This window comes from Aquila chrysaetos, chromosome 21, assembly GCF_900496995.4.
Source record: "Aquila chrysaetos chrysaetos chromosome 21, bAquChr1.4, whole genome shotgun sequence".
Classification (NCBI taxonomy): domain Eukaryota; kingdom Metazoa; phylum Chordata; class Aves; order Accipitriformes; family Accipitridae; genus Aquila; species Aquila chrysaetos.
In genome coordinates this window covers 483,522-506,287 of record NC_044024.1, presented here as the reverse complement: position 1 = coordinate 506,287, position 22,766 = coordinate 483,522, and positions in this window count along the sequence as shown.

Below are 22,766 nucleotides of genomic sequence, written 5' to 3'. Positions count from 1 at the left end.
GCCGAGCCGCGCCGCAGGGAGCACGGTTTCTCTGCAGGCAGGTTCGCACGGGGTCGGAAAGCAGCACCACGGGCTAGCGATTCTCTCCGCGTTTATTTCCGCGCCGAGGGTTCGCGTACACTTCATAGGCACTGAAAGAGAGGTCCAGGCACAGACAGAAGTTTCCAGCATAGGGAAGGGCTCGATGGGAATGGCAACTCACGTGTTCCTCCGTGGCGTTTCAGCAGGGCAAAGAGTGGCATACAAGTTTCACGTTATTCTTACACTTTAAAAGCGTAACAAACAGCAGATAGGATGCTCGATAGGTGTAGTGCAAATTGCCACTGTTCCTTTTGAAGACGAGCTGTTCGTAAGTTCTTGTGAAAAAGGAACAAGGTTCTTTTAAGAGATTTGGCTGGTCTCAAAAGTCTTTAACGGGAGTTAGAATAATACCTCGGGTTTTTTCTTCCATGTGGATTGCCACAACACATACACGCTGATGCTGAGGGCGAAAGTCTGATCTCCTCCCCGCGTTAAGTCCCAGACCAACTGGTATGGAAAGTCAGTTCCTGTGCCACCTTTCTGAAAGGGGATTGTTGAAAAGCCTGATTCAAAGCCCAGTGAGCTCAGAGGAGATCTTTGTGTTGACTTCTCTGGGCTCCGGATCAAGTCCACGGGCAGAGCTGCGGTGCCTGCAGCCTCCCAGCGAGGATGCGGCAATTGCCGAAGAGCAGCCACCAGGATGCGGGCCTGAAACCAGGCTGGGTGGGCTGTGAGAGTGGGTCCTTCACTGCCTTTTCTAGTACAGAGCATCTGTGTGTGCAAAGACGCTGGCAATGTAATGAAAGGAAAAAGGAAAAAAAAAAAAAAAATCCTCACAAATCTCTCCAAGCCCAGATTTCTGAAATGAGGCTCTTTTAGTGGATTCTCAGCACTGACAGATTGTTCTTAGATAAGTGTTTTTCCCACGTCTGGACTCCTCTTGACAGATGCTGACACAAAATGTGAAGAAAAAAAAAAAAGAGACAGTTTAGGTTTCAGACAAAGATTTTAGACAATATATTTTTAAACTAGATATTATCATCTTTCTCATGTATATGCTGTGTGTGTCACTCACACCTAATTTAAAAAAAAAAAAAGGTTCTGTTTTCTGCCCAATTCCAGTAGCCTCTGTGATCTCCTGATCCTGCCCATGGCTCCTTTCCCACTGTCCATTTCTTGCCTGGCACCTCTACAGCCACGTCACGCCAAGGTGAAGGCTGGCTCCCGGGCCACGTGTCATCGGCAGGGGAGCAACTACGGGATGGGGAATGCACAAGAGAGACGTGGGACACAGAGAACATGCCTTCTGCTAGATTCAGAATTTTGTTTACAGGTAAAAAGGTCACACACTGATGTGTGGAGCCAATAATTGAGATTAATTGCAAGTCTAAGGTTTTAACAGTCCAGTCCAATTCAACAAGCAGCTGTTAGTAGTCCTGTTTGTTACAATGATAAGACGACTTTTATTTTCCAAATGATCTAATTATTGCTAATTCCAATCAATAATGCATTTTAAATTGTTATACATAAGCTTCCTAACATCTGTCCTGTTCTCTGGCATTAAGTTCACCTTTTCTCTGTGCTGTTAAAGTCAGCAGTGGGTGTCCCCAGTTCTTCTCTGGGAAGATGGACTAGTCTCCCATAGCTGTTACTACCAAGAATTAAAAAACAATAATCCAGAAGCATCCTCAAGCTCAGTTCCCCGATCTTGGGAAGCTGCAGTGATGCTGGGAAGAGGTAACTCAACGCGTGTCCTCTCCTACACTGCCCAAAGCCAGAGCTGCTGGCAGCCGAGGAGCCACGTGTGGGGCTGGAGCCATCAGTCCTTGTGCTCCCAGCCCCTTGCTGAGTCTTGCTGGCATCGCTTGTCCTGCCTCTGGCACGCACCCTGGTCTCCAGCCACGTTTGCAACCTCTGTCAAGGCAAGTAAACAGGGATGATAATTTAAAGATTATTTTTTTTTCCCCCCAGTTTCGGTATCTGTTTGCCGTGAAGCAGACTGAGCACCCCAGCTTGCACCACAGCAGCCAGAGGCTTTTTGAGAAACCAGTGAAGATCCTTCTAGTAAATAGGAGAAAAAGAGAGCCTAGATAGAGATAGGAATTCCTTCTGTGGGAGGGAAGATATGCACCTTTGATGTGTGTGTTTCCAGGGAACCAGTTATTTGCTCAGAATTTTGTACTTATTGCTTCCCAGGGTCTCAAAGCTGCTCCAGTTCAAGGCTGTGGCAAAACTCCAGTTGCTTTCAGCAGAAGCAGAATGAAGTCTTGCATTTACTATATGGAGGTTCTGGCCTGAGGGCTGTAGAAAGGACAAGCTGTACATTTATTATCATTACAACAAGATCATCTGGTAGGCTTCTGCTTTTTTTTTTTCCCCTGAAGTCATTCTCATCACGACTGTGAGATTCCCATGCATCTGAAGAGTCATTTCATTATCTTCATATTTTTCTTGCCTGGCACATATTATTACTGGCTTTATAACTGCAAGTACGTTCAAAGAGGAAAGCTATGAGTTTAGTCTAATCAAATTTCCAGCAAAATCCCAGGTGTGTTATCTTTCTCCAGGTGCAAATTATTTAATTACAGGTATGCTCTAGAACCTCTTGAAACACTCTAGTACTCACTGGTTGAAGAATTAAGACTTGATTCATTACAACTGCTGCATCTACCCTTCCTTTGTACAACAATAATCCTTATTAACCCTCCTGACTGGGGACAGAGACTCTTCCCTTTGCAGCTGGTCCTGCTATTGCCCACTTATGCCTTACCGCTTGCTTGGTTTCTGGATTGAGGACAGGCAAGAAGCTGGATGCCCGCTGCTCCTCCTGGCTTTTCCTCTTGCCCAGGGTTAGTGACTCTCTGCTCGGTGAAGGGGGAAGAGGAAGGGATCTGAGGAGGAGCCACTCATCTTCACTGCCCCGCTCTCTCTGTACGCTGCCCTGGTGGCTAGCATTGACCTTCTGTGCTCAGCTGATGGCACACAGCCTCAGTCACTGGTCGAGGTGATTCAGCAGAGCATCACTCGTGGGTCCCAGTGCTGCGGCAGGTTTGATCTTCTGCTGCAGTCAATGTTCGTGCATGTTCCTCAATGCCTTGGTGAACTGAGCATCTCAGAAAGTCTGCAGCCTGAAATCCAAGCAGAGACTAAAATCATTGTCAGCCATGTTCCCAAAGGTAGGGCTCAAAGCATTTGATTGAAATCAAGCTATTTTAAAAGAATTCACAGCAATGAAATGAGTCTTCCTTTGCTTTAATATTCCCATGACGTTAATGCTTTGACTGATGCTGACACAGCACACTCCTGCCTTTGCTCCACACCGGCCACCTCCTGTCCCATGGAGCCCCTTGATGGACCTGCCAGTCCTTTGTTTTCCATGTCATTTGACAAGTGTCTAATTGACGCTTGTTTGCTTTTTTACTTATCAGGAAACATTTTAGGAGCAGGAATGGCTGTGTTGTGGAATGAAATTGCTTAGAGTTTTCTGCCTGTTTTTCTTGGGCAAAATTGAGGTTACCTGCCCGTCTCTGCGGAGACTTTGCAGGCTGCAGATATTAAAGACATTCAGTATCTTTCCTTCTTGTATCTTACTTTTAAATGTCAGAAGGTCTGTTTGTTTCCTGGAGGGCTAGATGCCCTCTAGACAGATGAATTAATAACACTGCAGATACACAGGCGCCAGAGGCATTGTAACTTATGAGCTGCAAGAACTCCTCCTTTTGCCCTCAAATATTGGTGTCTACTCTATTATCACCATCAGATTTTAAGGCACAAAAGGTATAGCTGAGCCCCTGAAATATTTATTACCAAGCCTTATACCTGCATGCACTGTTTAATGTGCACAGCAGGGCAATGTGTAGGTCACTCAGCCCTTCTCGCTCCTGAGACACATGTTTAAAAAGCCAGCCTGGGTTTACCTAAGGTGGCGGCGGCACGGCCAGGGGTTGAATTAATCAATTCTGAACTGCAGGGTAAGATCTTCTGCACCAGACCACTTCCCTTCGTCTTACGGGTTTATCTGAGCTTGGCTCACTAAGGGTGGACTACAGCCTCACTGCAGACAGAGCTACTTGGCAGCAGCTGTGTGGAGACTTTCCTAACCTGGGATAAACATGCCAGATTTCTAAACAACTGACATTTCACATTTAAAACAGAAACTACAACCAAATTTTAAATTCATCTGCTATCCTAAGTCAAATTAAAATTCAGGTGGCAGGAACTGGAAAGTGCAAACTAATAGTCCAGTGATGTTCAGGCACAATTCCCCCAGGGTCAGAGTATGATCTCACATTAGCTGCCCATCTAAATGGGAACAGTGCTTTCAAACACATTATTTCAGATTAAAGTCTGCCATTAGCATATATTCTAAATAGCACTTATATTCATCACAAGCAAGTGGGTGAAGGGGTAAGTTTTACAAAATGGGCTTCAATAGGAGAAATAAGAAAAGAACAACAACGCAATAGCAATTGCATTTGATTTTCTGTGGACAGTTACAATTTAGACTTGATTATTCAAAATACAAATGGCAAGTACGTAATAGCTACTAATAATGGAACTTCAGAGTGGTTGGAAAAGAAAGGCTTTAAAATGGATTTGATAGCCCTTGATTTTTCAGCTGAAAGGCTTGGGTGACAGAACAAAGAAAACCAATATGCCATTGTAAATCTGCCCTCTTCCTGACCTGATGGGTATTGTCTAGTGACTCCACTGGGGTCTGGATCTTCAGCCTCGATTTTTTTTTTTTCCCCTTTTTTTCTCCTTGAAATCATACAGAATGCCACTGACTGCATGTTCAGCTCCTCCCTGACAGCAGGCCACATGATTTCCATTGAAGTATGAAAAACCAGCAGATATGTGCTGGTTTGGGCTGGGATAGAGTTAATTTTCTTCACAGTAGCTGGTATGGGGCTATGTTTTGGATTTGTGCTGAAAACAGTGTTGATAACACAGGGATGTGTTAGTTATTGCTGAGAAGTGCTTGCACAGAGTCAAGGGCTGTTCTGCTCCTCACCCCACCCCACCACCAAGCAGGCTGGGGGGGCACAAGAAGTTGGGAGGGGACACAGCCGGGATAGCTGACCCCAACTGACCCAAGGGATATTCCAGACCATAGGACGTCATGCTCAGTATGTAAAGCTGGGGGAAGGAGAAGGAAGGCGGTCATGTTTGGGGTGATGTTCGGAGTGATGGCATTTGTCTTCCCAAGTCACTGTTATATGTGATGGAGCCCTGCTTTCCCGGAGACGGCTGAACACCTGCCTGCCCATGGGAAGCGTTGAATGAATTCCTTGTTCTGCTTTGCTTGTGCACACAGCTTTTCATTCACCTATTAAACTGTCTTTATCTCAGCCCATGAGTTTTCTCACTTTTACCCTTTCGATTCTCTCCCCCATCCCACTGGGGGGCAGTGAGCGAGCGGCTGTGTGGGGCTGAGCTGCCGGCTGGGGTTAAACCACGACAAGATAACAGTGACAGCCAGCCAGTTCCTACCTGTGCCTGCAAGTGCTCCAGCCTGGCTCATGGCGTGGGTCAGCAACCTTCTGTCCTTCACGTCGTATGTGTGGGAAGACCAACCCCTCCAACACTCTCTGAAGAATGCATCTTCCTTTGCTGTGATAGAATCCTGGCTCCAGAAGCCTCCAAGCCTTTAACACCCCTTAGTGTATGTTTTCTTCTTATGATGTTCTTCTTTAGTTCTTCTTCACCCTCCATGTAGGAGTACAGGATGGAAAAACAAACCAACCAACCAACCAACCTTGTTTACCTTAACAGAAAACTCATTGCTAAAAAAAGTGACTTGACGATAAGTGGAAAGGATAAGTCATTTTTTGTGTGTGATGTACATACGACTCTTACTGCACACATTTATTTCTTCACCTCTGACTGTGGCTTACTCTTGGGTGCACGAGCCAGTGCATATTACTTTTAGCCTGCCTGTGCAGATACAGAAACAGTAAACAGGGACACTCCCAAGTTCAGGTGAGACCATGCAAAAACTACATTTAAAATCACCTTTACTGAGCCCACAAGGAGCCCCGTTGCCTTTGATGAAAAGTTCAAAACTCGTTCACTTTTCGCAGTCTTAAAACTAAGATTGCCTACGAGTGCATTGCTGATTTGAGGCCAGAGAGCTGAAACTCTGCAGGCAAGACTTTGCAACAGAAAAGCTGTCACTTTGAACCCTCTTGAAGGTGTCTGAGACCGGGAGGCAAGAGAGCTGGCACACACCACAGAGACCTCTCATTTGCACCTCACCCATCATAAGCTAAGGAGGCAAAGCCTGAGATCTGGATGCATTTGACAAGGTGAGGAAAACTTAGGTAGCAGCTTAGCATTTGCTGTACATTTTCCTGGCTTTTAAATAATGGCATCCTGTAATGGCTCATCATCTCCGTTCCCTTTACAGGCCTGATTAATTTAAAGGCAGGATAGGTTTGCTGGGATGACTCACATACCAAAGGAAGGGAGGAATGAAGGAAGATGAGACTCAAAAAGTAGTGGTAAAATATACATTTACTTCAAAACTCTATCCCTTTGTGCAGCTCTGACCAAAGGAAGAGAGGTGACAAAGCCACAAGTTGCATAAGCCAGCGAAGGACAGTTACGTAGAGAAGCTGACAGCAACTGCAGCGTCCTTCCAAGCTCTAACTGGGTCCAAGTCACCCACCAAGCCCCTGATGTGGGGACCTTAATGTGGTGGCAAACGTGTCTGTGGGCAGCTGTTAACAGATGTGTCAGGTCAGAAAACCTCTGAGCTGTGGAGCTCTGGTGAAAGCTCACCCAGTCAGCTGGGAAGGATCTCCGTGCATTTGCCCCATCTTCCGGATGGGGGAGAAAAGGTGGCTAAGCATCAGTGACGGATATCTTCCTGCATCCCCCCTTGGTCTGCCAGCATTTTCTCTTGACCCTTTTCCCGTGCGGCATGTGCAGAGGCTTGCCCTGACCATGGGTGCCGCTCTGCTCGTGCAGCCCAGGGCACCAGGGCTGGGACACTGGCAGAAGAAGAGAAGGGAGGGTGCTGAGGCTCTGGCGGGTTTCTGAACAGCAAAAAAGCCATGCGTGTCAGCGGCATGCTCGCAGGGAGGACGGGGCAAAAGCCTTTGCAAAGCTGAGATTCAGCAGGTGACAGGACGGGTTTGCACCGTACATCACCCTGTATTTGCAAACATGGCAGCAGAAGAAAAACAATCAGGAAAGGAGGGGGTTTTGACAGTTGCTTGCTCTGAAGCACTTCATATTTAATTTTCAGCTAATTCAGTTAAAAGAGATTATGAAATTGTAAGAATGAAATCTGAAGAGCGTACTCCAAATGGCACTTCCCCAGGAGGTCTAAAGAGCTCAGATATGATAATCAGTAATTTTCTGCTTTTTAATTTATAAGTTAAACCTGCCTTACCACCACGGGAACGAAAAATGGCAAATGTGCCATCCTTTCTAAAATGGGCTCCAGGGGCAACCCTGGTTATTTTACATCCAACTTCCCTGCCAAGCAGCCTGAAAAATAGTATTAATACACACGTGGAGAAATGCGATTGACTGGAGGAAAAGTCCAGAGACCTTCATTTTAGAGAAAAGATCTCCTGGCTTGAAGGAGGCAACGTGGATAAGGAGGACCCACTACATACAGCCAGTTTGGGTGCCCAGGAAGATTTCAGCTGGGTTTCTCCACAAAGTCTCCTGAAGAAACTGAGCAGCTGCTGCAGGACCATGGGCATGGGGCAGCCCAATCAGCCCCAGGAATGGGCAAACTTGGCAGAGAGCCATCGCCTGCCTGCTTTGCCTGTCCCAGGATGGCATCAGTCTGCCTGCATAGGACACATGGACAACCACAGCAGGGCTGTAGGCTCAGAGAAATTCTTCAGGGGAAACACTGCAGCAAAAGAGGAATGACTTAACTGATCTGAAATGAAGAGGGGCATTTTTTCAATGTTGTGCAAAGCCTCAGGCTTGCCGAGCAGTGCTGGGACTTTCCTGAAGGGCTGGCCTTCAGGTGCTGGAAAAATACCGCAGTTTAGACATGTAGTTATGCAGCACCACACTTGCACCTCTACACCTTTAAGCAAACAAACAGTTAAGGGGCTTGGGCGTCTTATCAAAATGCAGCACTTGAGAAAATTGGAGCCTCAAATCTCAGGTTTGAGGAGCTAAATAAGAGCACTGAGGAGTGATCTCTGGACCTGGGATCAAGCAATACAGAAAGATTTCCAGAGCCACTTGGAGTCAGATTTCTGTAACAGTTGCGGACAAGGTAGTAATTTTCCATTTCTTTCCTTACTGGTACAGAATCCTAAACAATCCAGGCAAGAAATAAACACACAAACCACCCAGCTAGCGTATGGCTGTAGAATACAGCCTGCCAGCATCCTCTGTGGATGAAGGCTGCTCCTAGCTTCCATTACTGCGCAACACATATTACATGTGCAAGCTTTGGCTCATTTATCTGCAATGTTTTGTACAACTTACTCAAACGGCAATAGCTGCACAGTGAAAAGTTTAGGCCCATCAATATGCATTTCACTGTTGGGTAAAGTTGGGGCAGATTTTTTCCTCTTCATTATATTAGTATTCTGTTTTCTATGAAAAAAAAAAAAGCATAAATACAAATTTTTAAAAGGCAGTTCCTATTGTAGGTGGTTTCTTAAAAGATCAGGGATCCATAAGAAATGAGAGCTTAAACTGGGAATGAAGTTAGGCACTGGCCAGTCCCTTCCTCTTCTCCTCCCCGAGGACCCAGCCGGAGCTCGGCACGAGGCTCCTCTACCGTCCGCTTCTGGCTGATATTGCACTGTTGCTGCTCTGGATTTTAAAATTAAATCTTCTGGGGCTGGGATTGGGGAACAAGCACAGGAGTCGGCAAAAACGGAAAGGAAATACATTAAGGTGTACCACCTCTTGCTGGTTCACGGGTCTCTGGTCTCTAACCCCCAGCATCACTCTGCCGGCAGTCGCTGGAGCCTCCTCCCACAGAGAGATCCTGATGTGTGGTGATGGGTGTGCATCCGCAGGGAGTGAACCCAGCTCTGGGTGCTGCCACCCAGCTGGACACCCTGGACATTCACCTGCACACACTCCCTCTGGGTTTATCTCCAGGGAAATACCAAACATTTGCCAGCTTCTGCAAAATTCCTGCTCAACTCAGCTTAAGGAAACAACTTGCAACTTTATTAAACCAGAAGATTAGGTTCTCACAAAAAAAGAGAAAAAATACCTATTATTAGCAAGCACAGCTTGTAAAGCCTCCCAAGCTGTCACACCGGCAGCGGGGGTCACAGCCACCACGGCTGGCGTGTGGCAGGAGCAGCACGCTGCGTCCCTGCCATTAGTCTTCAGGTTATGGGATTTCTGCAGGGGTTGGTCCCCCTCCCCGGCCAAGGTGGAAAATGTTCTCCTTGCCACTGGGTTCAAATGAAGACTCAAAATATTTTTGAAACTCCCAGGTTTCCCTCCAGATTTAGGGGATTTTAGGGGAGCTTTTTTCAGCTGTTTGGTACCTGTCAGAACAGATGAGAGGTTGTTAGCCCTCTCTGAAGCTGAGGTACCTCTGGTACAAGGAGAGGTTTCAGGAATGCTGATTTCCTGCTTCTGTTCAACTTTCTTGCTCGAGGGACTGATCTAAATCACAGTCCTGTGGGGTTCCTCCCTTTCCAGATATGAAAGCAAAAATTACGAAACCCTCTCTTGCTTTTGTAACGTTATCAATTTTGTAATGTTAGCAAGCTGGTAACGAGAGGAGGCACTAACCATCCACCCAGTCTGATGCTGCTTATGGCACAGCACAGGGGTGAAAGGAGCAGCGTTTGGGGAGAGGAGGCTCACAGGGGACTGCCCACACTCCCCAATGCATGCTGCACTCACCCAGCATGTACCCGAAAACCTGAAACACGTAACGTGAAGCTGCAAGGCATTCGATGTCAGAGGAAAGGAGACCCGCACATTGCAGGAGTATCCCAGTGGGTAAAAACACAGACGCTGAGTGAAATACCGCGGATGGAGGCTTTTCCCAGGAGGAAAGGTGGAGCAGGATTTCAAAGCCTTTAGTCGACTTAACACCATCCTCCTCGGTGCCAAGGCCAGCACCGGGACCTCTGGAAAGCCTGCCCCAATTGTCTGTTCATTAGCCTCCCTGGCAACCCGCTGCTCATGTCAGCGATGCCTCATTACGCTGTGTAATGTATTAATTTGTGTATTTGAGGCTTACCTGATCTGGAACTCAGGTCCTATCCATTTTTCTTCCAGTCTTTTTCCTGTCCTAGCTGGTATCTCAGTTAGGAAGCTTAAAATTGAAAAAGTCCTTTCTGCTGCTCTCTCCCTAGACCAAGTAAGGCACTTACCGTTGAGTGGCCATGGGCATCAGGTGGACCTATCTTTCAAACATTTTTTTCTTTTTTCTGGTAAGTATAGAGTGCCTGGGATTTAAATGCACATTAACATTCTGTGTTTTCTGTTTCACTGATTAGCTTGGCAAGCACAGAAGCCAAACCTTTCCCAGAGGCAAATGAATGGCTGCAGAGGAGGAATACCAGGAACGCCTTTTTGTTAGAATATGAACACTTAAAACTTAAGAGGCAGGCATTTCCTTTTTGTATAGAAAATTTATTGCCAAGTGCTGGGCCTGGGGAGCAATTTTCCTCTTTCTGTTCAGTTCATTTGTGCTAATCAACAGAGTATAATCTATCTAATCTATAAGTGAAAAAAGACAGTGCAGGTCAGTGACCCTGGTCACTGATGTGGCTTGCGGAGATGGAGGGATGGCTAGCTTAGACCAGACCAAACTGATTTGTGGACCTGAAAATCCTTCCGTGATGAAAACAGTCACCTGTTGTCAACGTTGGAGACCTCATACAAGCACAGAGATACACCTCAGGGCTGGTCCCGTCTCTATTTTTGCGGTCTAAGCCCTCCCATTCTGATTCAGGAAACAGTATTTGTTTACCTTGGAAGAGGAGAAGGTAGAGAAATGGCTGTTAGAGCTGCACAGGAGCTGTGAACAAAGACAGGCCAATATTCTGCTTTGCTTGCAGTTCAGGTGATAATAAATTGACAGCTTCCCCACATGTGAGAAGCTCTTTGTCAGAAAAGATTTGCTAAAGCTAGGGGCAGTTTTTGGGGCAGCTGTATCTCCACATCTCCTAATCATGCCAGCCAGTGTTTTCTGCTCCAGTCAACCAGGGCTGCAATGAAGTGATGGAAGCGACTTACAAAGCCACCTGAGTAGCTTCATTGCTGCAGTGAGGGGGATGAAGACCTTAAGCAGCAAGATTCTTCTGCCAGGCTGCTCAGCAAGCAATTTTCTCTCTTCTCTCCTTAGTATATGATTGGGAACATACATGCTGGCAACACATTTGAAAGGAAGACTTAAAAAAGAAAGGAAGGAAGTGGTGTGTGTATGCATGGGGAAATAGGAACAGCAAAATAATAGCACCCCATAACTTAAACCATGCCACAGATCTTCTGGTGGCTGCTTCTCTGCAGAACCAGCTGTGCTCCAGCAGTGGCGGTTTGCCAGGTGCTGGGTTAGCTGCAGCTGGACAGTTCCTGCATCCAACCAGCAAAGTGCCGTGGCTTCAGAGTACAGCATCCTCCCCAAGCTCAGAACTATTGCAGACTCATCTGCAGTTACAGCCACAGGAAAGTGCCTTGATAGAGCACTTGCTAAGGCTGCAAAGCCAAAGATGCGGCAATCAATACATGCCAGAGCGAAGATTTCCTGTGCAACATGAATCCTTGCTCCTTATGCGTCTGTTTTATGATAGTCTTCATTTACACAGTCCAGTACTATTTCTCCATCAGGACTTCAGTTTCTTCTCCACCAGGACTGGATAATATTTATTTAATGAGCACTTTATCAGTATGCAGTTGCTTTCTGGAGATAAGCTGCCAGGGCATGAGAGAGTCTTTCTGCTGGGTGACATTCCAATTTCTTACATAGGCATTTTTACTCAAAAGTATCTAGTTTTCTAATAAAAGCTTTGAATCAATCAGTAGCTCTCACTACTGGATGCCATCCTGGAGATGCTGGGGTGGTCTGGAGATAAACAATGAATATTCAAAACTTCAACTCTAGATTAAACAATGTTTTTTTCTCCATGTTAGCTTATACCTCCTTTCTAGAAGTCAATGCATTAAAATGAAAAGCTGTTAAGTATAATAGTACTTCAAAGAGCTTTAAAATCATTTCAAGAAATTGTCAACCCAAGCTCTTGGCAAGCATTTCCCCATTCCCCTGCCCCCGTACAGGGTGCAGATGCTGGGCTGAGCCAGCTCACGCTCCCTGGCCCAGGTGTGGTCCCTCCCTGCGCCCTGTCCTGCCCATCATGCTGCTGGAGCTGCTCATGATTATCGACCGAGCTCCAGGGTGAGAGCAGCATGGCTCTTGGAGCTCAGAAATGCTAAGTGGGTTTGTATTCTCCTCCAGAAACGTGACTATCATATGAAAGCTGCTTCCTCTACCAAATGCTGTACATTATACCAGAAGAATATAATATTGGCTTTGATGCTGTTATCTGCACTTGTTTGCCCGTTTCTCAAATGCTTTGAAATATGTGAGGTCTCCTTTTACAGGCTCCATCAAAACACTCCCTTTTCTACAGGGCTCAGCAATTAACACTAATCTGAACTCTCTGAAAAAATCAAACATAAAAGGGAACCAGAAAACACAGAGCAGCTCTTTGCAGGCTGTGAAAGTGCTTTTGGAGTTGCTGCAAGTAAAGTCTTCCTGGATGCATAGGCAGATTATCACTGGGGTAGAAAAGAGATTTCCTGGGAACGTTCCCAGATAGCCTGAGGATTTGTTTCATTCGGATGCCAGAAAAACACCATCCCCGTTCTTACACGCTTCTGCTGTGAGCTGTATAGGACTGTCCATTTCTTCCCAAACCAGGAAAGACAGAAACAAATTTTCTTAAAAAATTTATAAAAATGTATGAGAAGTTTGCAAGGATCACCAAAGGGGCATTGTTAGTGATGCTGACCTCCTGAACAGATGGGATGTAGGAAGGGAGAAGGAACCCTCACTGGTGATGGGGTGTGCTGCTCCTTCGGTCCTTTCCTTCAAGCTCAGCCTCGTTTGCTTTGTGCCCTTAAACATAACATAAACCCCATGTTTTTATTTCTTCTTACCTGAGCACATGCTTTGCTTTTAAGGCTCTCTTAGCATTAAAAACTGCACACAGACACTGATGACCATGACCTAAAAAATCAAAAGCGAAGGTAACTGCAGATGAGCTAATCTGTGTATTCATCAAGATGCCTTTGAGACTGCAGACCGTATATAATTTCCTTTAAAGGGTGCTAGAAAGCAGGATATTTTCTGAGAATTTAATTATCTTTTAGGGCTGTAGGCAATGGACTGCAACAAATTGTTAAATTTGTACCTCTATTTGCAGGCTATTTCACTACTGAAGTGAGATCATCGCAGAAACAAGTAAAGAAATACCAACATACAATTATATTGAATTAATTTTTTTTTTAACACAGATCAACATCTTGAATGCTGGATTACTCAATCAGACAGCAGATGTCTTTCATTTTGCTCTTTTGGTGATGTCTAAATAATTCCTCTCCCTTCCAACAGTTCTCTGCTGCCCTGCCCTGTGTTATCTCCCATCATCTGACCAAGCCACAATGTTCTGCTATGCTCCACTCAAAATAGTGTGGTCCTGACACAGGAGAAAACAGGGAACAGATGATCTAACTCAGCGCATCACTGCACTCCTGGCCACGCAGCAGCCCAGAGAGACAATAATGAGTACAGATACAGGGGGAAAACACATTTTGGAGCTGTTAAGTGGAGAAGCAGTTTAGGGTCTACTTAACTCTCAGAGAAAGCAAAATTGCTCGCTCTGTTTGAGAATCTTTTGTCTCTTCTCCTGAACCGAACAGGCTTATCGGAGTGGCTACTGTTTAAAGCCTGAGTCAGGGGCTCCAGACACAAAGAGCAGGTCCCAGGGGCCAGGATGCTTCCTCCCCACCATGCGGAGCTGGGGGTAAATTGTGAAGGGCTGAATTTTCATGAGTTCTGAATCAGCATTTCCAAGCACCACAAAATAGCATCTTTCTGGGCATTGCAGATCATTTTTTTGGATGATGAGTGAGGCTAGCAGAGGCAAAAAGAGCATTTTCAGCTGCCACAGGATAATCTGATGCCACTGAATTCTCACAGTACTATGGCTGTGCTCAGAGGCTAGAGTTGTGCAAGAGCCTTACCAAAAACAGAGGAGAGAGGTATTATGGAAAGATTCACAGGAGGGAGAAACCACTTCATGACTTTCAAAAGCAGACAAGAATAGGCAATTATACTCCTATGGGTAGCAAATAAGGCTTTTAGTTGCAAAGTGAAGTCTAAACTCCTACTGAAACTTTTAAGTGCTTCAAGATGCGGGAACTGAAACTTTGGCTGCATCTCTGTGAAGACCAGAGCCACACAAGGTGTGGATACCGAACCAGAGGAAGCCAGAAACACACGGCAAGCACAACCAGACCTCACTCTGCTTCCCCACAGCCCACCAGCCCTAGCTCTCTGCAGCCCCGGAGGACTCCCTCCACCTCGTGGTGTTTCTCCTGACCACACGTGCAGCAGGCTTCTCTGCCTGCAGAGCCAGGACACAGCCTCAGCCCTTCCATGAACCTCCAGGCATTGGGTGCCAAAAAAGCTGCTCAGAGGCATGATTGCCCTGGCAGATCTGCCCCATTTGCCAGTAGGTGAGGGAGGCAGGGGCAAACATCATCCCTGCAGGGAAGGTCTATTAAATACCCAGCAGCTCATGCACAAACAGGGAGCACCATGGGGATTTGCTTCCCTTTAGGTACCATTTTCCAGTGATGTAAATTAGACTCCACTGAGCTCCAGGCTGCTTTATTTATGCTCCTCCTGGTATTGAAGCTTACTACAGATGAGGATGAAGCTCTTTACATCATATTGTGCAGCATAAACCTACTCACAGATAGCTGTGAAGGAATTATCAGACACCCAGGAAATGCTGGATAATCTGCACCTATTCTCATTTTCTATGTCCCTCTGGCAAATTGCCCTGCAGTTTCCTGCTGGTATGGTGCTAAAATAGAAGGGAAATTGTTTCCTTATGAATCAGCACAACCAGTATCTTTTGCTTGTTTTATCTGGCTGAGTAATTTGTTCTTGGGAGAGAGAAAATTGTGCCCATGATCCCATGAAGCATCTACAGCCAAACACCCACAGACCCAAGGGGAGGAGAGTGACTATTGAGACATTTCTAATTATTCTTTCCATATACCAGCTTTTGATTAGACCTTGTAGGCTCTGCTGAGGTGCACAGGCAGCATCTCCCGCAGTCTTAGGGGGAGCAAAGCACAGAGGATTGCCAGGATACCACCGTGTCATTTTATCATGTGCTGCAGTTCTGTATGCTCCTGTTCCTGGGATGAGGCCTGCTGGGTGCTGCTGTTACAAAGCCAGGGTTGCGAGCAGAGTTAATTTATTGCAGAGACACCATTGCTGCTCTGCTCTGCCTGTTTGGAAAGTTAAGAGTTGCTGCGGAGGCATAAAGAGCAGGATGTGACATGACAACTCCTCTGCCCGTGACCTTAAAAAAGACTTCTTTTTATTAACAGAGAATGAACGCAGACAAATATTTTTTTCCTGCTGGCAGCCGCCTGTATGGTTTTGCAGGCGTTGCGTGCATAGGCCAGGTGGCTTTCTGCCCAGCTCCCTGGGAAGCAGGAAGGCAAGGTGACAGACAAACATCTGCAGGGTTCACAGCTTCAGGCCCTGGGTACGAGGCATGAAAGCTCTCGCCCCCTTCGTGAGCCAGGGCTGCCCGGAGGCTGGCAGAGCCGCACGCCCTGGGGAGTCCCGCTGCAAGCAGCTTCCCTGAAAGAGGCATCAGGACAGTGCGTGAAGCAGGATCCCAGGGATCTCTGCTCAGGGCAAAGGTGGGGCTTTTCCTCTCTGCCTCTGCGGAGGATCTCATGGTGACCGGACGAGGGAGGCCGTGTGCATTACATTCATGATGGAGTGACAACAAGTGTTTTCCTATAGCAGAAGGGATAAGGTCAGCAGCTCAGGTGATTGACAAGCCTGGGATCTCATTCCCAGTCTGTCGCAGCCCTGGGAGCAGAGCCCACTGCATTGCTCTGAGCAGTGGGACCTGCTTCGCACGCGGTGCTGGCGGGGAACCCCCGCACAGCAGAACCCCCCAGCACACACCGCTCCTGTCTCCTGTGGTGCACTTAGGTGGTGTTAACAGGCACAGAGCAAAAACAGGGGTAAAGGAGAAGTACAAGTTTGAGACAAATGCAGGCTGAGGGTTAAGCTTAGGTTACATCTTTGCTTGCTGAGGAGCAGGTGATTCTGCAGCCCCTATGGCCTGAGCCATAAACCAGTCTAGTGTGTTCTGACTTTGGTGAAAGCCTGGATCCTGAGCCAAAGTTGGGAAGAAACTCACTCTGATATTGATAGCATTTTGTTCCTATCAAGTGTGTCTCTTGCCTTGGCATGTTCCTGGACAATGGGACAGCCCACCTGGCCATATCACCACCACGGCGCTGGGGAGGGATGTGCTGAGCAGCCAGCGAGGGACAGACCCATACCACCGCCCGGGCAAGTCTCACCCCACAGAGCTGGGGATGAGGGCTCCTAAGTCACAAATCAGCCACACATCAGGGTTCCTGTCTCCTAGTGATTCCCCACAGCAGGGTCCCCAGGCGCTAGGATAGATCCTGCTCTCAGCATCCCCGGGCTTCACACACTGTCAGCGCTCCTGAGGTGTGAACGGAGAGATGGCCAGGTCCCTCCATTCCCAGGGCAGCCGAGCCTCCCGAGCTGCTCCTGCTGCTCCACATACAGTGGTGTTGGGGGCAGCATGGGGCACCGGTGGCTCCCGAGCAGCATCTGAGCGGCCAGCACCTGCCCCTGTCCCAGCTCATCCTGGGGCGCAGAAGCAGCTTGCCATTTTAAAACCCACAACATGGAGCCTTCCCCCCGCAGCCACACAGGACAGTCTGCCTGCAGCTCTGCAGAACCAGCTTTTGAGTTTTATACCAAGTCTCAGAACAGGCACTTTTTCTTTGAAATTTTGTCTCTTGCAGTCATATCATTTCACAAAGATTTGTGAATTTCATAAGAAGTGAGTTTACATTAGTCCTCTTTCCTCAGCAAATCTGACTTGACACAAGCTTAGAGGGCTTTTAAACCGCTAATCAAGAGGGAGCTAGAATTTATTACTGTTTATAATCACATTAACCAGGGGATGCACATTCTTTACAAGGAGCTGATCAGAAGTACCGCCATGTAAAACAGTGAAGCCCAACAGCGTAGGGTGATCCTTTCCTTTAGGAAGACCCCAGGAGACACACACCCGTCTGAAGCCCCTCGTGCCCTTTAGATGCCAGTGTCCCTCTGGGACATTCCCAGTTTCCCCGCTCTATTAAAAGCTAGCCATGCTGAGCTGTCCTGTTACTCTCACCTGGATCACTGGGATCCCATCCACATGAGCTCAGTCTCTCTGTGGTGCTTATTTGAAATGTCAGGATCTGACTCATGACTCTAGTATGGTGATATTTTTGGCTCTGTTTTAATAATTTTCTCCTGTATGTCTCATGCGCCGCCTGCCAGAACTTCCTGTCCTCCCAATTATGGTGAAAATAGATTATTAGTAATAGACTAATTCAAGAACTACTTTGGAATTATTGACAAACACAGAATCTAGTCCAACAATATGAATTCCTCATTTATCTTCCTCACTCCAGTGCTGGTATGGGGATAAATGTTGGACCAGACTTTCCATGTTAGCTAGAGGGTAGAAAGCAAGGGACATCCCTGTTGTCTGCTGCTATGAATGTTTGCCAATGCAAAAAGGAAAACAAAAAAACCATCACTAGGATGCTTGCTGTTAACTTGGGGTGTCCTTTCCATTTCCAGTGATAGAACTAACACTTTTCTGTACTCTGCAGAAAACCAGTGCCCTGCTCCTTAAACCCCACAGTCTCACTGTGTTGGCCACAGTCATTCCAGTCTAAATCACATGAACTCCCAAATCTTTTTGACATTAATGTGTATTCCTCAGTCTAGACCCATCATGCCCAGCTATTTCACTTCTGAGATCCCAACAATCTGAAAACTGCATTTCCTCTGCAGCAACTTTATCCTACATTAATACCATATCTTTTATGTCTCATATTATTTGGCAAATATTAATTCATACCCAGCCCTCCTGTGAAGCAGAGAAATTGCTATCATTAACCTCATTTTATGGATAGCAGAGTGTGGAGAAATTGAGTGATTTGCTGAGGGCAAAGAGGGAGAATCAGCATTAACGTGGGAGTAAGAGCTCAAAGGTCCTGTCTCTGAACCATCCCTCTCCTCAGCATCCCGAGTGCCAGGCATCCTTTTTTGGGTAGCCAGCACAGAGACCTACATTGCACTATGCTCACATCTTCTCTTCTGTTTTGTTCCACATAACCTTTTTAATAAGCACCAGGGGTGCCCAGGCATTAGAACAACAAGGAAAGCCTGCCTTCTCTTCCTCTTCTCTCCAGCAGACTGGCAGCGACATGCGTTGAAAATTTCCACATTCAGCGCCCCTTTCCTTCAGCCCAAAGACAACACCATGCCCCTTCACAGCGAGAGCATGCTCCATCCATCTCCTGCGGCCAGTCGCTGGTCTTTGCAGTCGGACCAGCAGCTGCTGCAGGTGCGGCTGGGGCAGCACCGGACAGCCCAGGCACTGCCGCCACACACCATGGGTGCCGCACGGCTCTGCCTTCAGCAAGGGTTTGCCACAACCATGGGAGCACACTGGTACAAACACCGCACATCATGCCAGGGTGAAACGATAATGTCGTTCCCTGACACAGTCACAGCTCTGACATGCAGAGACAGTATCTCTGGTTTCCCAGAAGGCAGGGCTTTCTCAGCTGTTTTTATTTTTGCCGAGTGACACGTCTGACACACAGGAGCAGTTAGCTGGCTCCCAGCTGTCACAGGCCTGAGCCGCAGCAAACGTGCCGACAATACTTGACACAGGAACAAAACAAGTGCTCTCCTGAGCAGTCACTGGGCATCCTTTTTTAATGCTACATGTACTGGAAACTCATATCTCAGCTGGCAGAAGCCTAGATTGCCAAAAACTACATCTCAGCTTGGGGAGGTGTCAGGAAAGATATTTTTGAAGTTCTGGACAAGCTCAGTCAGTGAAGTGCAATTACTATGAAAAACTCTTTGTACAGAAGATTGATTTTGTTGCACACACACAGGATGCTGCACTCCACAAATATAGCCAAAAGACAAAGCAGAGCTTATGCAGCAGTTTAGGGGACACACTTTCCTGTTACTAATGCCTCATAGATATTTATTGAGGCTTGAGAGAAGGGAAAATTATCTTACTGTACAACCAAGACACTTAATTTCCCTTTTCTGTTTCTCTCTATTTTGGAGAGGATTTTATTTCTCCACTGCATTTTTCCTGGTCTTTTGGGTATGTGTTTAACTTTCCAAGAAATGTGTTCACTAAAAGAGTTTTCTTGTAGCCTGAGGTATGACGTTACCACTAAAAAAAACCCCTCTGCCATAAAAATCATGTTCATTTATTGACTGATAGCTGAAGGCTGAGCACAATTAATGAGACTTCTCCACTATTTAGGACTCTTGCATGACTAGGGCCATGACTGGGGCAAGGGGAAGTATTTAAGACATGAAATGCTTTTTCCACATGAAGAGCCGAAAGTTAAAATAGCATTAATAACAGCAGAACTGGGTTGCAGCAGGCTTCCATACCCAGGCTATCAAGAAACCCAACCATATAACTCACAGTAGTTTTGGTATCATTTTCAAATGCTTTAGTTTTAGTTAAGCAATTTGCAGAAAACTGAGTAAGACTCCAAGAATAAAGGCTTTTCTTCTTTGCTGCTTTAATAGGATTTGTTCCCCTTTGAACAATGGCATTGACCTGGACTGCCAGCCCAGCCCCACGGACACACAGCCAGTGCACCAGCACAGGGCTGTGCTGACCAACAAGCATTGCCCTGCTTGGAAATCCTGTTCTTTCCTGCAGTTGGTTGTGCCTGAGGACATAAAAGACTGAAAGCTGGATGCATGGCAGAGTTCAGTATCCCATTTTATCAAACACAGATGCTTATCACTGCTGAACCTGCCAAGTCTCTCTCTTCCTGCATAAGTGCCCAGCCACCAAACTGGGACAAGCAGAATTGGGACTCTGGAGCTGGGTTTAGAAAAGCAATCAAGTCTTTATCCTTGCCAAGGTCCCAGGCATGTGGTACCATGCACATTCCTGTGCAAGATACTGTATTTCTTATTGGTCCCGTGTCCCTCAAGGAGCAGAGGCAATACACTGCCTGCAGCAGGGATGCTCATGGGGCCCTGAACACCTGCTCAGCCCCACCAGCTTGCAGTTGATACATCTCTTCCTACTTAGGTGATCATGGTGAAAAATGAGTTGATTAATTCTCTATTAGACTGCAGAGTAACTAGTTCTTTTTTTAGATTATTTTTCATTTCCACATAGATATGAAGTAGAACAGCTTTCCAGAGGAAGGCCTGTGTTTCAAACACAGTCTTTCCATGTGGGTGTCTGCTGGAGGCAAGGGTGTTCTCCAAGGAAGGGAGGTACATTGGCCAAAGCCCCCTCCAGCTCAGGATATTTTCCCACCAAGGAAGAAGGTTTCCCCTTTGCTGGGCAAGTTATTTAATTGTGCATTTTCAGTACAAGCATAGCTGTGAGGATCACTCCAATTCTGCCTGTGTGTGTTTGGCATGCCTTGTGAGAGCTTGCCTGACTAAGCCCCTCAGAAGACACTGGTGGGAAGAATCTCTTTTCCGTGTCCTATCTAAATCACCAGCTTCCTAAGCATACTGCCTCTTTCCAGAGCATGTGGCGTTCACGGGAAAACAGAGGAAACTGGGGTTATAAGGAGCCACCAGAGAGGCACCTTTGATGGCTAGAGCTTTTTGAGGTTGCTCCTGCTGCTGCAATATTCCCTCAAGATGGATGGTGACACATGCGTAAGGGTGTCAGCCAGTTATGCTCCTGGCCCTTTAGGCCTTGATCTGAAATGTAATACTTCAGGAATATGATGGTTTAAACAATTTTAGTCAGTGAGTCAGTTCCGGATTATCAGCCTACAGTGGGAGGGTAGTGACTCTCCTCATAAATTAGCAACCAACAAGCTCTTCCCTTTGATGAATGTTATTTTAAAGACTCATCTCGCTTATTAGCTCCAAATACACTGCCCATTAATCACTGCAAAGGAACACTGCACTCTCCTCCCCTGACAGCTTTATTCCTGGGATGACTAGTTCAGCATCACCAGAAGAGAAAAGAAGAAAGAGGGAGAAGGAAACAGAAAAGATGTGATCCCACCAGACATAGGGAAGTTGGTGCCATTATGGGAAAGTCACCTCAAGTGATGGGAAGGATGTGAAGTAGCTTGCAAGGCTTCCAGAACTAAAAATATTAGAGAACAACTAAACCTATGCCTGTTGTCAAAGTTTTGTCTGGCTTGGGAAAAAGGAGTGGGAAAGGTCCTGTCCCAAAACATGAGCAGTTCAGAGCCCGGGTAGAGTAGGCTCTGGTTGCCTCGTCTGTCAGCATCTTACTGATTGCCACACAACCTCTAAGTTTTTATGTGAGCTATGCTTATTTCCATTGACTGTTGCTGTCTCACCAGTATTTAACTCCTCCACTACTTCAATAAGTTCCTCGGTTTGGCTATGAGTCTGTACCTCTATTGTTCTCCACAAGCTGTGATTTACTGAGGAGGAATATCAGTAAACAGAACATGACAGTAGATGAAGCTGCTAAGAAACAAGTTCCTTGCACATGGTTTGGATTTCATATATCAGTTTCTAGAAACCAAGAGAATCTGCAATTAACCCTAAAGTAAACTTGGTGATACCAGTGAATAGCCTCTGGGTCTGACTGAGCAGAAAAAAAAATCCCAGAAGTATCAGTTCAGTGAATATTTATTCTACCTCGCAAGGCATCATGGAAGGGTGGTGACTGCAACAACTGCCAAGATGTGATCCAATCTCCTAAGATCTCAGACCAAATTTATTTGTGGTCTAATTCCACTAGTTTCTGTGAAGATAGAAAAGGTCTGCCCTTCACATTTGTATCTATGAAGGGGATTACATTTCAAATAGGGCTTGTATATATATGTACATATACATAAACACATATTTTCAAGGGTGAAGAAGGGGTAACCATGCTCTCTGACACTGTGGAACTAGAGACTGATGTTGCTTCATATTTGATTCAGAGCAGGGGGAGGGATTTACCCCGGTCTAAAAGGAGTCATGAAGCAATGTTTTTTGCCCAGTCTGGCAGATTCTAGGCCTTTTTAAGAACAACACTGCCCATATGCTCTGCTCCCTTTATGATGCGGTAGCAGAGGAATGCTGATGGTTTGTAGCTGATTGCGTGTTCACAGCATCATTTCTATTTATTCCTCACAGGCTTCATGCCACCCTAATGTCGGCTCAGCTCAGACAAGCTAAAGCATATGCTTATTTGGAACAGTTTTTAAACTCTTAACTCTTCCAGGTGAAATCCATATTTCCAGAAACCCCTTTTTCTACCTTCCCAGGAGTCTCTCCAAACTTTTTGAACCCATTCTCTACTGACACCCCTTCCTATACCAGAGTCTTGTCTGGAGATTGGTCATTTGAGGAGCTAGGCAAGATTTAAGAGTGACAGTCAGTGCTGGTCTTGTAGACTTGCCCATTTGCTCAGAAATTTGAGGACCCCATG